Below are 15,623 nucleotides of genomic sequence, written 5' to 3'. Positions count from 1 at the left end.
GACAACCATTAGGTATTTTTAAACAAATAAATGGTCTGGTCAGTTCTTTTAGACAGATAATTCTGATGGCTATGGAGAAAAAACTTAAGGGGACTTGACTTACATAGAGACATGGAAAATAATTAGAGTTTATCAATTCAGGTAAGATATTTTGAAGACTAAATGAGCTAAGAGAGATGGAAAAAGAGGGTGTAAGAGGGTGTGGGTTTGAGAAAAATTATGAAGATGTTATCATGGGAGACTCAAGAACACATAATGAAAGATATTGAGCAAGAAAGAAATGAAGGGATTATCTATAATAGTCTTTTTAAAACATTTTTAATGTTCATTTATTTTTTGAGACAGAGAGAGAGTGGGGGAGGGGCAGAGGAAGACAGAGAATCCAAAGCAGGCTCCACACTGTCAGTGGAAAGCCCAACATACAGCGTGAACCCACAAACCATAAGATCAAGACCTGAGCCAAAGTCGGATGCTCAACCAACTGATCCACCCAGGCACCCCAAGAGATAGTCTTAATAACTAAAAAAACTAATAAGGCAATTACTGTCAAACTCACAAACTTCATTTATTCATTCAACATATACTTGAGCTCCTGCTATGGGCCAGAAACTTTTCTACATGTTAAGAATACACAAGTAATAAAAAAGACAAAAATCCCTGTCCTCAAAGAGATTATATCCTAATGCAGTAGCCAATGAATGAACGAAATAATATAGAATGTAGGATGGCAATAAGTTCTAGAGAGAAAAATCAAGTTGGAGAAATTGAATAGTCTCTTGAGCTAATACTAGAACTAGCTGGTTTATTTTACATGGCTTTCAAAAAGCAACATAAATGTTATCTCCTTTGAAAAGATTTCCTTGCTCTTACCTCCATAAGAATAAAATGTTCTTTGTAGTTTATTACACATATACATGTTATATATACATACACACACTCTCTCTCTCCTTTCTTTCATCTATCTATATGTTTACATTTATCTCTTTTCTTCCATCTATATATACTAATCCATGACCATATTATAATTCTTTGTTTGATACTTATCTCCACAAGTAGACTAGATCCAACCCTTCCGCCCCAATTTTCTATCTTCATATTTGGCACACATTAGGTCTATTATAAATATTGGTTCATTAATCAGTAAATGAATAATACATAAGCTCACACTTTTAGAAACTGTATTTAGGCATACACATAAACTCCTGCAAAGAAAGTAACTATAAAAGAAGCCTAGATACAATGTTCAGATAACTTTTTGCAGGAATCAATTTACTATAAGCTCTTTAAAGGAACTACCTCATTCTACAGGGGAAGAAAAAAATCAAGTCCCTCTCTAAAGTCAATGAGAATTCCACAAGCAGAATAAATAAGTTATGCAAAAAGATTTGGTAAATTTAGAGTAAGGTACTATAAATACTGTGTAAGGCTTAGATTTTTATTCTTTTTTTTTAAAGGTAGGAAAGTTTGGTTGGCTGATTTATATGTTTGTTTACTTGGTTTGTATCTTTGTTTACTGAGAGAGAGAGAGAAAGAGAGAGAGAGGGAGAGGAAGAGGGAGAGGGAAAGAGAGAGAGAGAGAGCTCTGCGAGCAGAACAAAGGGAGAGGGAGAGGGAGAGGGGGAGAGAATCCCAAGCAGGCTCCATGTTGCCAGGCCACAGCCCAACGCAGGGCTCAATCTCACAAACCAAAAGATCATTACCTGAGCCAAAATCAAGAGATGGACACTTAGTTAACTAAGCCACCAGGCGCCCCTATGTTTTTATTCTTTAACAGAGAAACATACAGGTAAACCACTGAAATGCTTGAAATGGGTTCCAGTCTTTTTTTTTTTAAATAGTTTACTGTCAAATTGGTTTCCATATAACACCCAGTGCTCTTCCCCACAAGTGCCCTCCTCCATTACCATCACCTCCCTTCCTCCTCTCACTCCCCCTTCAACCCTCAGTTTGTTTTCAGTATTCAATAGTCTCTCAGGTTTTGCGTCCCCCTCTCTCCCCAACTCTCTTTCCCTCTTCCCCTCCCCCTGGCCCTCCATTAGGTTTCTCCTGTTCTCCTGTTAGACCTATGAGTGCAAACATATGGTATCTGTCCTTCTCTGCCTGACTTATTTCACTTAGCATGACACCCTCGAGGTCCATCCACTTTGCTACAAATGGCCATATTTCTTTCATTCTCATTACCATGTAATACTCCATTGTTTGTGTGTGTGTGTGTGTGTGTGTGTGTGTGTGTGTGTGTATACACACATCTTCTTGATCCATTCATCAGGTGATGAACATTTAGGCTCTTTCCATGATCTGGCTATTGTTGACAGTACTGCTATGAACACTGGGGGGTATCCAATGGAAAGAAGACTGCCTCTTTAGCAGGTGATGCTGGGAGAACTGGACAGCAACATGCAGAAGAATGAAACTAGACCACTTTCTTACACCATACACAAAAATACACTCAAAATGGCTGAAGAACCTCAATGTGAGACAGGAAACCATCAAAAACCTCAAGGAGAAAGTAGGAAACAACATCCTTGACTGCAACCGCAGCAATTTCCTACTTGACACATCCCCAAAGGCAAGGGAAAATGAAAGCAAAAATGAACTATTGGGACCTCATCAAGATAAAAAGCTTCTGCACTACAAAGGAAACAATCAAGAAAACTAACAAGCAACCGACAGAATGGGAAAAGATTGTTGCAAATGACATATCAGATAAAGGGCTAGTATCCAAAATTTACAAGGAACTCACCAAACTCCACACCCGAAAAACAAATAACCCAGTGAAGAAATGGGCAGAAGACAGAAACAGACACTTCTCCAAAGAGGGCACATGAAACGATGCTCAACATCACTCATCATCAGGGAAACACAAATCAAAACCACACTGAGATACCACCTCACACCAGTCAGAGTGGCTAAAATGAACAAATCAAGAGACTATAGATGCTGGCGAGGGTGTGGAGAGACGGGCACCATCCTACACTGTTGGTGGGAATGTAAACTGGTGCAGCCACTCTGGAAAACAGTGTGGAGATTCCTCAAAAAACTATCCATAGAACTCCCCTATGACCCAGCAATAGCACTGCTAGGGATTTACCCAACGGATACAGGAGTGCTGATGCATAGGGGCACATGTACTCCAATGTCCAGTCTTTTCAATGGCATTAAAAGTTCAAAACCTACTATCAGAAAAAGACCACCACAAACGAAAACCATTAGTCTACCTTAAATCAGACACTACTATTAGGAATCTCATATGGATCGCCGCGTAGGTATACTCACAACCACTAATGAGAATTTTGACACTCAAAAATCTAAAACTCCATATACAACAGAGAATGCAATGTCCTGGTGTTTACATGTTTAACCCGCTATGCATATCATTCCGGTTATTAACATATAAACCTTATTAAACAAAGAAAAGATATGACCATTTTATTAGACTTTCTTGACAAGAAAGAGCTGTGTAAAAGCCATTATTTAAAATGAAATTTCACAGAACCACCCAATTTTAATACAAGAAAACAGATTTGTTTTAGGAGCCCACCTAATATACAAATAGCCCTTACAAGTATCATAAGGATAATATCCTTCTTTCTTCCCCATCATCAGCATCTAAGAAAGAAATTAAGAAGCTAAATTGCTAACGATACCACTCCTATAATTTATGTGTAGTCAAACTATTAAAGGAATCCATTATTCTTTGCTGGCAAAACCTTTTCATAATATACTCAGGTGCAGAGAGGCTGCTAAACTTGGTAAAATCCCCATTAACACATTCTCCCTAAGCTGCTTTCTTTTTCAATTACCCAGCTGTCTAAACAGATTGTTGAGTTGGAGGAGAGAAAAAGAATGGCTATTCACTTCTAAAGAGGCGGAATAAACATTCCATACTGAAAAGAACTGACAAAATGAAGGACGATGGACAGTAAAATTGCCTTCTTTGGGCAAGCTGCCATCAACAAGGAAGAGTTGAAAAAGACATAGATATGTGCAAACTAGCCGCGTAAGCACTGAATGAACCCAAAGGATGCAGTGTGTGGTACATGGAAGGAGGAGTGTGTACAAAAATACTTCTCTTTTAGGTTACCTAGCAACATGATGGATAAACCTATTGAAAGCTGCTGTTACACATCCTCACTTCGGTTGTGATTCAAAATTGTGCTCTTACCTAATGTTGAGGATGTAAAAGCTGATCATCTGGATAGTCTCATATCATGTTATTTCAGTATTTATTATGCAATATCTATCAAATATTGGGGCACCTGGGTGGCTCAGTCGGTTAAGCGTCCGGCTTCCAGCTTCGGCTCAGGTCATGATCTCACGGTTTATGGGTTTGAGCCCCACGTTGGGCTCTGTGCTGACAGCTAGCTCAGAGCCTGGAGCCTACTTAGGATTCTGTGTCTCCCTGTCTCTCTCTCACCCTCCCCTGCTCATGCTGCCTCTGTCTCTCAAAAATAAACAAAACACAGAAAAAAATATTAATAAAATACAGTTTCCTATTTCTATACTAAATTCAACTATCCACAGGATCTAAAATAAATTATTTATAAAAAATGTGGAATACAACAGCCAAAAAAAAAATGAGATCAGTTGTGCACATACGTAAATATGAACAATATGGATATTTATTTGGAATCATGTTAAATGGAAAAATACTCCCTTAAATATACTCAGACTATCTACAAAAACAAAACAAAACAAAAGAAAACCTCTCCATTGTGTAGGAAAAGACACAGAATCCCTAAAATAACAATAACAACGTAATAAGAGGTACCTGGGTGGCTCAGTTCATTAAGCATCTGACTCTTGATTTTGGCTCAGGTCATGATCTCACAGTTTATGAGTTCGAGCCCTTGTGTTGGGACTACAGTGACAGGGCTTCTCCCCTGCGTGCACATGCTCTCTCACTTGCTCTCTCTCAAAATAAATCAATAAACTTAACAATAGTAATTAATAATGATAATAGTGGTGGTGGTGAGGAGGAGGTAGTAGTGATAAAAGGGACCACTAACATTTAAAAAGAACATAGTATGTATGTGAGGTACTGTTGTAAGAACTTTAATATGTAACAATCATTTAAGCATCACCAGAAGACTATGAGATAACTCCTAGGCAATCCAGCTCTAGAATCCTCCTCTTAATCACCATGCTATAAATAATATGTTCTATGATTTTAAAAAAATCATACAAATGACTTAAGCCATCTTTACATAAACTATCCCTTACTGTTAAACAGTGTTTACTAATAGACATAGTACGTTATTTCTGTGGTCACTTATATTAAAATCTTATCCCCTACTGAATCAAAGCATGCACGGCGGAGATACAATACCATTGCATATGCAAAAGTACATCTTTCATGGAAGTAACATATATCCAAACACAATACACTAAAGCTAGTGGGCAGAGCCAAAGACACCTGGTAATCAGGACTTCAGTATCAACATACTAGTAAAATAGTCTGTTTAGCCTGACTTCCAAGGGGTAGAAGGAAGCTAGTTTGGACTAGAAAGCACTTGACAAAGCAAAAGCAAAAAAGATTTTCCCTCTCTTACTTATTTCTAATTATACTGAAAATTAATAAATAATTGTTGCAGAAAATTATGTATTTTTAAATTCTATGGGCTTTTTTCTACTTTCCATAAACGCTATCTGATATAGAAAGAGATTGTCTATGGCCATACCACCCTGAACGCGCCCGATCTCGTCTGATATAGAAAGAGATCATGAAGTATCTATTAGTGTATATTCAATTTCTTCCTGAGTATAATTCTGTAGAGATCAAAGGAATTGATGTTTATTCTATATATCTATGTCCTTGGTGATAAATAGGAAGGAAGGGGATCAACCAGGTTTATACATACAGTTTTTTACCATAACAATGAAGAATTCAAAACTTTTTTAAAATAACTATAAAAAGATGATATTGCCCTCTCTAATCATAGTATAGCTCTGTTCATTGGGTTGTTAAAAAAAAATAGAAAAACTTAATTATTGTATAATATTGAACCTTTTCACCTCATACAATTTTTATTTTACAGAGAGAAAAAAAATGTATGAAACCAGAGAAAGACTAATGCCAAATGCATGCTACATGTGAATTCATCAACCTACATACCAATTCCACAGTGGCACAGATTTCTTGACATCTTTTGTTTTGGTTTTTATCAGCATTGCCAGTTGTCAGGAACTATCATGTTTCAATGTGAGTGATTTATTCCTATTCAAGTGGAACTGATTACTGTCTCTGAGGTTCTAATCACTGAGTAAAGGTAGAAGAGACTTCCTCTAGGATATAGTTCTAAGGACAAGGAATCCCCAAACACTTCTTGCAATCACCTAGCTACTTTAAACACCATGTAAAGAATGTTTTTGTTGATGTCTCCACAGTTATTCTAAGTAGTCATTGGCATCAATTTACTGTGTGAAGCAAGTTATTCAGAAAGGCTCTGACCTTTACTTACTAGGTTAATAATACCTTTCAGTATCAATGACAGAAGTATACTTTGCATGAATGGTCATAACCAGGAGCAAAGAGGGATCTACAGTAATTAATAACACATAAAAAGGAAAACTTCATTAAGTCCCCTAATTTCTAGGCAATTGTCTACTAACCTACGCTCTGGCAAAAAGTACCAACAAGGTACAACTACAATTTACCAAAATGAGGTTTTGCCCAGACAGTATATACTGGCCTTTAAATTTAACTTGTCCAGGAATGTGTTTCTAGTGATTAGAAGACACAACAAAATTATGAACAATTTGAAGCAATGTTTTCAACTCAGTTTAGGTTGAGAAAAGCTTCCACATCTATACTGTTAATTACTGTTTATGGTCTTTAATAAGCCCAGCAAAGACTGTGGACGGTAACCGATTATTTCTTTGGCTGAGTTTCCTTTTGAACTGTACTGTTCTCCTATCATATGAGTTATATAGTATATTACTGAAATGAAAAAATAGTTGGCTACATCATACTAGTAAAGTTACTTGATCTTTCTAATTATTTTACCTGTAAAACAAAAGAACACTAACACTCCTTCAATTCTAAAATACAACTATATTCTCATGAGGAAAGCTGAGAACATTTAAAAAGTAATAAATTTCATCAGAGTACTACCATATTTTATCTTAAAAACTGTTCAATTTGAACTATACAGAAAGTGTAGCTATGACCTTTAGGAAAATACATTCAGAGTCCACTGCTCCTGGCAGATTTTATTAATTGCTGAGAGGGAAAATAAGTTTCCTGATAAACCTGCTTTGGAACAGATAAAAGAACTAGGGACCTCCTGCATTTAAATAACTGGATAATATGGAACAAAAGCTGGGGAAACCAAAGGTCACTGCCAGTTAAGATCTGCTTGGTAGACAATTATATAAATGTCTTAAATACTTCTTTTTTTATCTGGTGGGCATATATAAAAATTTGCCTGACCTTCCTGGCTAAAATTGTTCAAACAAAGAGGACCAATAAATGTACAACAGCAATCCTTCTGATAATGGTGACACTGCATTTAGGAACTCAATTCACATCATCCATATGAATGCTACCCCTTTAAGTTGTATAATAACAATGGCTATCTAGATACAACAGTCTTGGGGCACTTGGGTGGCTCAGTTAGTTGGGCATCGGACTTCAGATATGATCTTACAATTTGTGAGTTCAAGCCCCATGTGTTGACAGCTTGGACCCTAGAGCCTGCTTCGGATTCTGTGCCTCCCTCTCTCAGCCCCTCCCCTGCTTGTGCCTCGTGTCTCTCTCTCTCTCGCTCTCTCTCGCTCTCTCTCTCTCTCTCTCTCTCTCTCTCTCTCTCTCGGTCTCTCAAAAATAAACATTAAAAAAAATTTTTTTAAGTCTTACATCTAACAGTTCACTACCGTTTTAGTGATAAAAGAACTCAGTATTTTTAAATAACTAAAGCAGACATCGTAGCCTTAGTTTCAAAGAAAAAGTAATCATTATTCTGTTATTTATTAATAATAACAAAGTTTAGAAAAATCAAATACATAACAATAGGTGGCTAAGTTACATATGATCTATCCACTGATTAGAATATTATGCAACCATTACAATTCATATACTTAAGGATTAAGTGAAGATGTGGAAACCTACTTTTCATATACTATTACAGGAAAAACACAAGTTATCAAAAAGTATGTACAATATTATCCCAATTTGAAGGAGGGAAGTGTTCAGTTTTATACAGAACTTTCTTTGTTACAAGGTTTCTATCTTTTTCAAATATTTAGAACACACCATATCAATGACAATAATGAAAGCAATAAGTTTTTAAATGCTGTCCAGAAAGAAATCTTAGGATTTGTAGTAAGGAATATGGTTAGGATTCTAACAAGAAAGAGGGGTTCCCTTATCATATGTACTTATCATAATGGGAAACCTTTAGGGGTTTCTGCAGGATGTGTGAGTAACTCTTAACACACATTTTTCACAGGCTCATAATGTGTGACAAACAAACAAAGCTGTCAGAGACTTTGGCAGTTTTCTGCAAGGTCAAAAAAAAGACTGAGAGATAACTAATAAATGCAAAGAAACCTAGTTTTCCAAAACCACTAGAAATATAAGGCCTGAAGGGAATACTAATGAGATGCCTCATATATTTTGAGTCTAAATTCAAGTTCATTTCACTAAACTTTATTTTTTTAATGTTTTTATTATTTTTGAGAGAGACAGAGTATGAGCGGGGGAGGGGCAGAGACAGAGGGAGACAGAATCTGAAGCAGGCTTCAAGTTTTGAGCCTAAGTACAGGGCCCGACACAGGGCACGACCTGAGCCAAAGTCACACTTAAATGACTGAGCCACCCAGGCACCTCTCACTAAACTTTTATTTTAGCCAAGCCTCCTTTTATGGCCTGTAAGCTAACTTGTACTAATACTCAGCCTGAGGCTGGCCTCAGACAGATTTTGCTATGCATAAAGTTTATTAGAGGGTGCTCTTAAGATCAATACCAGTGGAAACGAAGGTGGTAGGAAAAGAGTAGGATTGTGCAGAGGAAGAAATTCAGCTGCCACAAAGTCCCAAAAGATTCACATGGAGCTTTCATGAGGAGCTCTGAATCTGGAATGATCTCTCAAGTCAGGGCAATGGACTCAAGCCCTTGTATCCTACGAAGATAAATCACTGGGATATCCATAGAAAGTGGTATGCCCTTATGCAACAGAGGCCTCTTTAGTCAAGGCAATCACCACAGGGCCTAACAATGAGGGACCGTGTCAACAGCACTTCCAGCATCTGGGCGAATACATCCTTAGACTCTCAAGAGGGATATGGGTCACTCATCACAGTATCCACTGTATCTGGGAGATAGACTCTTCCTAGTTACAGTTAATATGAAATTGTAATCGACCTCCATTTATCTTGTATTTGAACCACATACATAATTTTATGGTTTTGTAAAACCTATAGACCTTTGCATCTCAAACTTGTTTCACAGATGGTAGGCATTTTTAATCCAGAGTTCATGGATGGCTTGGATGTATGATGTCCCAGTTCCCAAAAATGAGCTATGTGAATTTTTATATGGAGAGAACCCACAGCTTTCATCGATTGTCAAAAGGGTAGGGGAAGTTAAAACTCATTCATCAGTGGCATTCTTTTCAAATACCCAGAATGTTGTTTAAAATGAACACTCACTACATTTAAAATTGCTCACTTAGTCAGCTCCTTTATAAAAAATATTATGTTACTGGGGCACCTGGGTGACTCAGTCAGGTGAGCGCCTGACTTGACTTCGGCTCAGCTCATGATCCCACAATTGTAGGACTGAGCCCCACATCAGGCTCTGTGCTGAGCATCAAGACTGCTTAGGATTCTCTTTCTCTCTCTCTGCCCCTCACCTGTGCTTGTGCACAAATCTCTCTAAAAAACAAAATAAAACAAAACAAACAAACAAAAAAACATGTTGCCAAATTTGTTCTTATATAAAATAAGAGTCTGTCCTGGGTGAAATGCAGGGAGAATGGATCCAAACAACAGTTCCTAGTGTATATGCAATGGAAATCTAAGGATCTTACCAGATTTAGTAAACTTTCCTTGGTAGATATGAATTTTCTAATCCAAAAAGCTCCTCTAGGAAAAAGAGGGTTAGGTGAAAAAAGTAAGCAGGTTCTGGGAGGTACAGGAAGATGAAACAAATAAGACAAAATACATGTCTGATGCTTGAAGCTATTTTCTGGTTAGGGTGTACATATTAATATGGTAAGAAAGAAGAAACAGCACAAAAAGCTACTCCACTGAAGTCTGATTTATCTAATAACTTCTTCAGGTGGTTAATTATTTCAACTTCTTAACTAAACTTGACAGGTACCTGGGCATCTATCCAAACAGCCATTCCCACAGGTAAGAATGCAATGCAAGTTAATCCATGTCAAATTATAAGCAGTTCTTAAGCAGAAGAAAATATTGACTGTGCTTCAAAACTTTGATCAAGTATTTTTTTTAATCTTTTGTCCCTTTTTAGATACTTATCTATGTATTTATTACTCTGACAAGTTCCTGCTACAAGGTCCCCTGAGAGACTCTAAGAATAATCTTTATCACAATAGAGATCTGACCCTTTCATATTTGCATGCTAACTACCATTTTCCAGTTCAAAATGTGTGCTCAGTCAAAACAAATCAAGGCACTCTGAATTAGAGCTTGTAAGACTCTGAGAATATTTATATGGCACTCTATCAACAGCAAATAGACCCAGATAAACATAAATCCTCAAGTTATTCACTAAGTATTCAAACACAGTTAAAAATCCAAGGAAATAGAATTTTAATAAGGATCAAAATTACTTTTGTGTTGTACAAAGCATTACAATATAAGCCCCTAAAAAAGTCTTATTTAGGGGCGGCTGGGTGGCTCAGTTGGTTAAGCATCTGACTTTGGCTCAGGTCATGATCTCACGGTTTATGGGTTCGAGCCCCACGTTGGGCTCTGTGCTGACAGCTAGCTCAGAGCCTGGAGCCTGCTTCGGATTCTGTGTCTCCCTCTCTCTCTGATTCTCCACTGCTCACACTGTCTCTCTCTGTCTCTCAAAAATAAATAAATAAACAAAAAGTCTTATTTATATTATACTTTAGCACTTAAAAATAAAGCATTTATCCAAAGGCTGTATTCTCTCAGGTCTACTGCTATTGCCAATATGGTAATGTTGGTAGAGTAAGTTTCCACATTTCTCCAGATGTGTATAAAGCTATTTAAAATCACATCCATCCCTATCCTAGGAACGCAAGGTTGGTTCAACATACAAAAATCAATCAATATAATATACCATATTAACAGAATAAAGAACAAAAACCACACAATCACCTCAATAAATACAGAAAAAGCATTTGACAAAGTACAACACTTTTTCATGATAAAAACACACAATAAACTAGGAACAAAAAGGAATTTCCTCAACCTGATAAAAGGCATCTATGAAAAAAATCCACAATTAATATCACACTTGATGAAAAATGAAAGCCTTTCTCCTGAGATAAAGAACAATTCAAGGATATAGGCTTCACTACCTCTATTCATCATCATACTGAACAATTTAGGAATAGCAATTAGAAAAGAAAAAATAAGAGGTTTTCACAGGTTTGCAGGTAGCATAATCTTACACACAAGAAATACTAAAAAATCCACTAAAACATTATTAGAACTAATAAACAAGTTTAGCAAAGTTGCAAAAAGGCAAAATCAATATACAAAAGTCAGTTGTATATCTGTACACTAAAAATTAATAATCTGAAAATTAAATGAAAACAATTCCATTTGTAATGCATCAAAAAGAACAAAAAACTTAGGAATAAATTTAAAGAAGTTTAAGACTTTTAAACTGAAAACCACAGAACACTGATGAGGGAAATTAAAGACAATCTAAAGAAACTGAAAGATACTCCATGTTCATCAACTGAAAAACTTGATATTGTCTGGCAATACTCCCTGAAGTGACAAGCAGATTCAACATAATCCCTACCAAATTTCCAAATTTCTTTTTTACCAAAATGGACACACTGATCTCAAAATTCATATGGAATTAAAAGGGACCTCCAAAAACTAAAAACAATCCTGAAAAGGAACAAAAGTAGAGGATTCACAATTTCCAATATCAAGACCTAGTAAAAATCTATAGTAATTAAGTGTGCCTGAGTGGCTCAGTCAGTTAAGTGTCCAACTTTGGCTCACGTAATCATCTCGTGGTTCATGAGTTCTAGCCCCATGTTGGGCTCTGTGCTGACAGCTCAGAGCCTGGAGCCTGTTTCAGATTCTGTGCCCCCCCCCACTCTGTTTCTCTCTCTCTCAAAAATAAACTTACTTAAGAAGAATTTTTTAATCTATAGTAATCAAGACAGATTACTATATGGATAGACATATACATCAACAGAATAGAATTAAGAGTTCAGAAATGAACACACGTGTCTATAATCAACAGATTTTTAGCAAGTGTCCTAAGAACATTCAATGGAGAAAGAAGAGTCTTTTTTTTTTTTTTTTGGTAACGTTTATTTTTCAGAGAGAGAGAAAGAAGAGTGCAAGCGGGGTAGGAACAGAAAGAGCAGAGACACAGAATCCAAAGCTGGCTCCAGGCTCTGAGAAGTTAGCGCAGAGCCCAATGCGGGGCTCAAACCCTAGGACAGCAAGATCATGACCAGAGGCCAGAGTCAGACACTTAACTGACTGAGCCACCCAGGTGCCCCAAGAACACTTTCAACAAATGGTGCTGGGACAACTAGATATCCTTATACAAAATAATGAAGCTGTACCCCTACCATACACCAAGAATTAACTTGGAAAGGTCAAAGATCTAAATATAAAATCTAAAACTATAAAAACTCATAGGGGCACCTGGGTGGCTCAGTGGGTTGAGCATCTGACTTTGGCTCAGGTCATGATTTCATAGTTCTGAATTCAAGCTCCATGCTGGGCTCACTGCTGTCAGCCTATCAGTGCAGAGCCTGCTTCAGATCCTTTGTCCCCTCACTCTCTGTCCCCTTCCCACTTAAGCTCTCACTCAAAAAATAAATATTAAAAATAAATAAATAAAACTATACAACTCATTGAAAAAAGTGTAGGAGGAAATCTTCGTGACCTTTAATTAGGCAAAAGTATATTAGATATAGGACACCAAAAGCACAAGCAAAGAAGAAAAAAAGCAGACAGACAGGCTTTCATCAAAATTTAAAACTCTTGTGCACCAAAGGATGCTACCAAGAAAATGCAAAGATATCCCACAGAAGGGGAGATATATTTGGAAATCTTGTATCTGATAAGGATGGAGTCTCCAATATATAGACTTTCTAGAACTCAACAATGAAAAGATAAATGATAAATAGCTCAATTTAAAAATAAACAAAAATTATATGAATAGGCATTTCTCCAAAAGATACACAAATGGCCAAGTACATGAAAAGATGTTCAACATCATTAGTCATTATGGAAATGCAAATGAAAACCACAAAAAGATACCACTACATACTTATGAGAATGGCTATTTATAAAAGAAAAATAACAGATATTGATAGGGATGTGAAATCATATAGCTGCTTTAGAAACAGTTTAGCAGTTCCTCAAAAAGTTAAACATGAAGTTAACATCATTTCCATTCCTAGATATATACACAAGAGAAATGAACACACAAGTGCATACAAAAACTTGGACATCAATCTTCACAGAATCATTATTCATAATAGGCAAAAGGTGCAAACAACCCAAATGTCCATAAACTGATGAATGGATAAATAAAATGTAATATTCATTACAATTCAGCCATAAAAAAATGAACACTGATACCTGAATGAGGTACAACAATATGAATGAACTTTGAAACCATTACTTTAAAAAAGCCAGACATAGGGGCACCTAGGTGGCTCAGTCGGTTAAGCATCTGACTTTAGCTCAAATCATGATCTCATGATTCATGGGTTCAAGCCCCACTCTGTGCTGACAGCTCAGAGCCTGGAACCTGCTTTGGATTCTGTCTCCCTCTCTCTCTCTGCCTCTCCCCTGCTCATGCTCTCTCTCAGTCTCTCAAAAGTAAATAAACATTAAAAAAAAAAAAGCCAGACATAAAAAGCTGCACACTGTCTGATTACATTTACATGAAATATTCAGAATAGGAAAGTCCACATAGACAAAAAAAAGTAGGTTACAGATTGGATAAGGGGTTATGACCGCTAACAGGTATGGGTTTCTTTTTGAAAATGGGAATTGAATAGTGGTGATGGCTGCACAACCTTATAAGTATACAGAGAACAACTGAATTCTACAGTGTAAAATGGTGAATTCTATGGTATGTGAATTATAGCTTGACTTTTAATGTTTTTATTTATTTTTGAGAGAGAGAGAGACAGCATGAGCAGGGGAGGGTCAGAGTGAGAGGGAGAAACAGAATCCAAAAACAGGCTCCAGGCTCTGAGTTAGCTGTCAGCACAGAGCCCCACAGGGGGCTCAAACCCATGAACCATGAGATCATGACCTGAGTGGAAGTCAGACACTCTACCCACTGAGCTACCCAGGCGCCCCTATAGGTTGATTTTTAAAAACCCATTTAATTAACCCCTAGTGCTAGCTTAAAAGTCAGAGTTCCATAACACCCAGCAATGAAGTGTGAAACTACTCTAATCTTGAGATTCATCTTGTTTTACTCTCCAAAAACACAATCAAGTTTAGTCAAGTTTCTCTATTCCTAACAGACTTTAAAATACTTTTCCATTCAATGTATCATCTACAAACATATTCAGTCCAATTATCTTCTAGACGGCAGTATCTTCCACATTAGAGCACTAAAATGCAAAGTTTTCACCTAGACAGTTGGCACTTCTCATCTAAGGTGACTCTTTTGTTTGTTTTTTTATTTATTTTTGAGAGAGAGAGAGAGACAGCATGAGCAGGGGAGGGTCAGAGAGAGAGGGAAGGAGAATCCGAAGCAGGCTCCAGGCTCTGAGCTAGCTGTCAGCACACGAACCGTGTGATCATGACCTGAGCCGAAGCCAGAGGCCGGACGCTTAACCAACTGAGCCACCCAATGGTGGCTCTTTAAATAAAGAATCTTTAAAATAAACATGTAGCATTATTTTACCTTCTGCTATAAGTCCACCCTTGGTAACCTCTTTTTTAACATCTTATTCTTTTGTACTCATTTTCAATATTATTATATCCTGTGATAATTCCTCAACTTGGTAAAAAATATTTTAACTGCTTAGAATTTCTTCTGATTTGAAGTGATTTCTGTTAGGAACAATGGATGATACTAGAAACTCTATGAATAACAGATTAAGACACTAAGTAGAACACAGAAATAGAAAAGTTCCTCTTCCATTATGATTAATAAGGCTGCAACATCAAAAGACAACAAAAAAGAGATGAAGAGTTTTATCACCACATTACACACACACAAAAAGTCTTATCCTCATATTCCCAATCTTTTATTCAATGTTTTTATTGAACTGGGGCAGATATTTTCCAAAGATGGCCACAACAATACCTCCCACCTTACCTGCTCTTCTTCAATGTGGCTTTACCATGCCTCCATTAAGAAGTGAAGTCTATTTCTTGAGACCCCCCGCCCCCCAAACAAGATAAATCTTATGGCTACTATGGCAAACAGAATACAGCAAAAGGAATCATCT

General features: G+C 36.9%; 1 protein-coding gene across 9 annotated transcripts in view; it reads right to left on the bottom strand.

Moving 5' to 3' along the window:
- Nucleotides 1-15,623, bottom strand: part of ERC1 (ELKS/RAB6-interacting/CAST family member 1) — a 516,785-nt gene that overhangs the window by 339,586 nt on the left and 161,576 nt on the right. The gene's annotated exons all lie outside the window — the stretch shown is intronic.

This window comes from Suricata suricatta, chromosome 10 (genome assembly GCF_006229205.1).
Source record: "Suricata suricatta isolate VVHF042 chromosome 10, meerkat_22Aug2017_6uvM2_HiC, whole genome shotgun sequence".
Lineage (NCBI taxonomy): Eukaryota > Metazoa > Chordata > Mammalia > Carnivora > Herpestidae > Suricata > Suricata suricatta.
The sequence above is the reverse complement of the archived record's forward strand: the minus strand, read 5'-3'. Positions and strand labels throughout refer to the sequence as shown.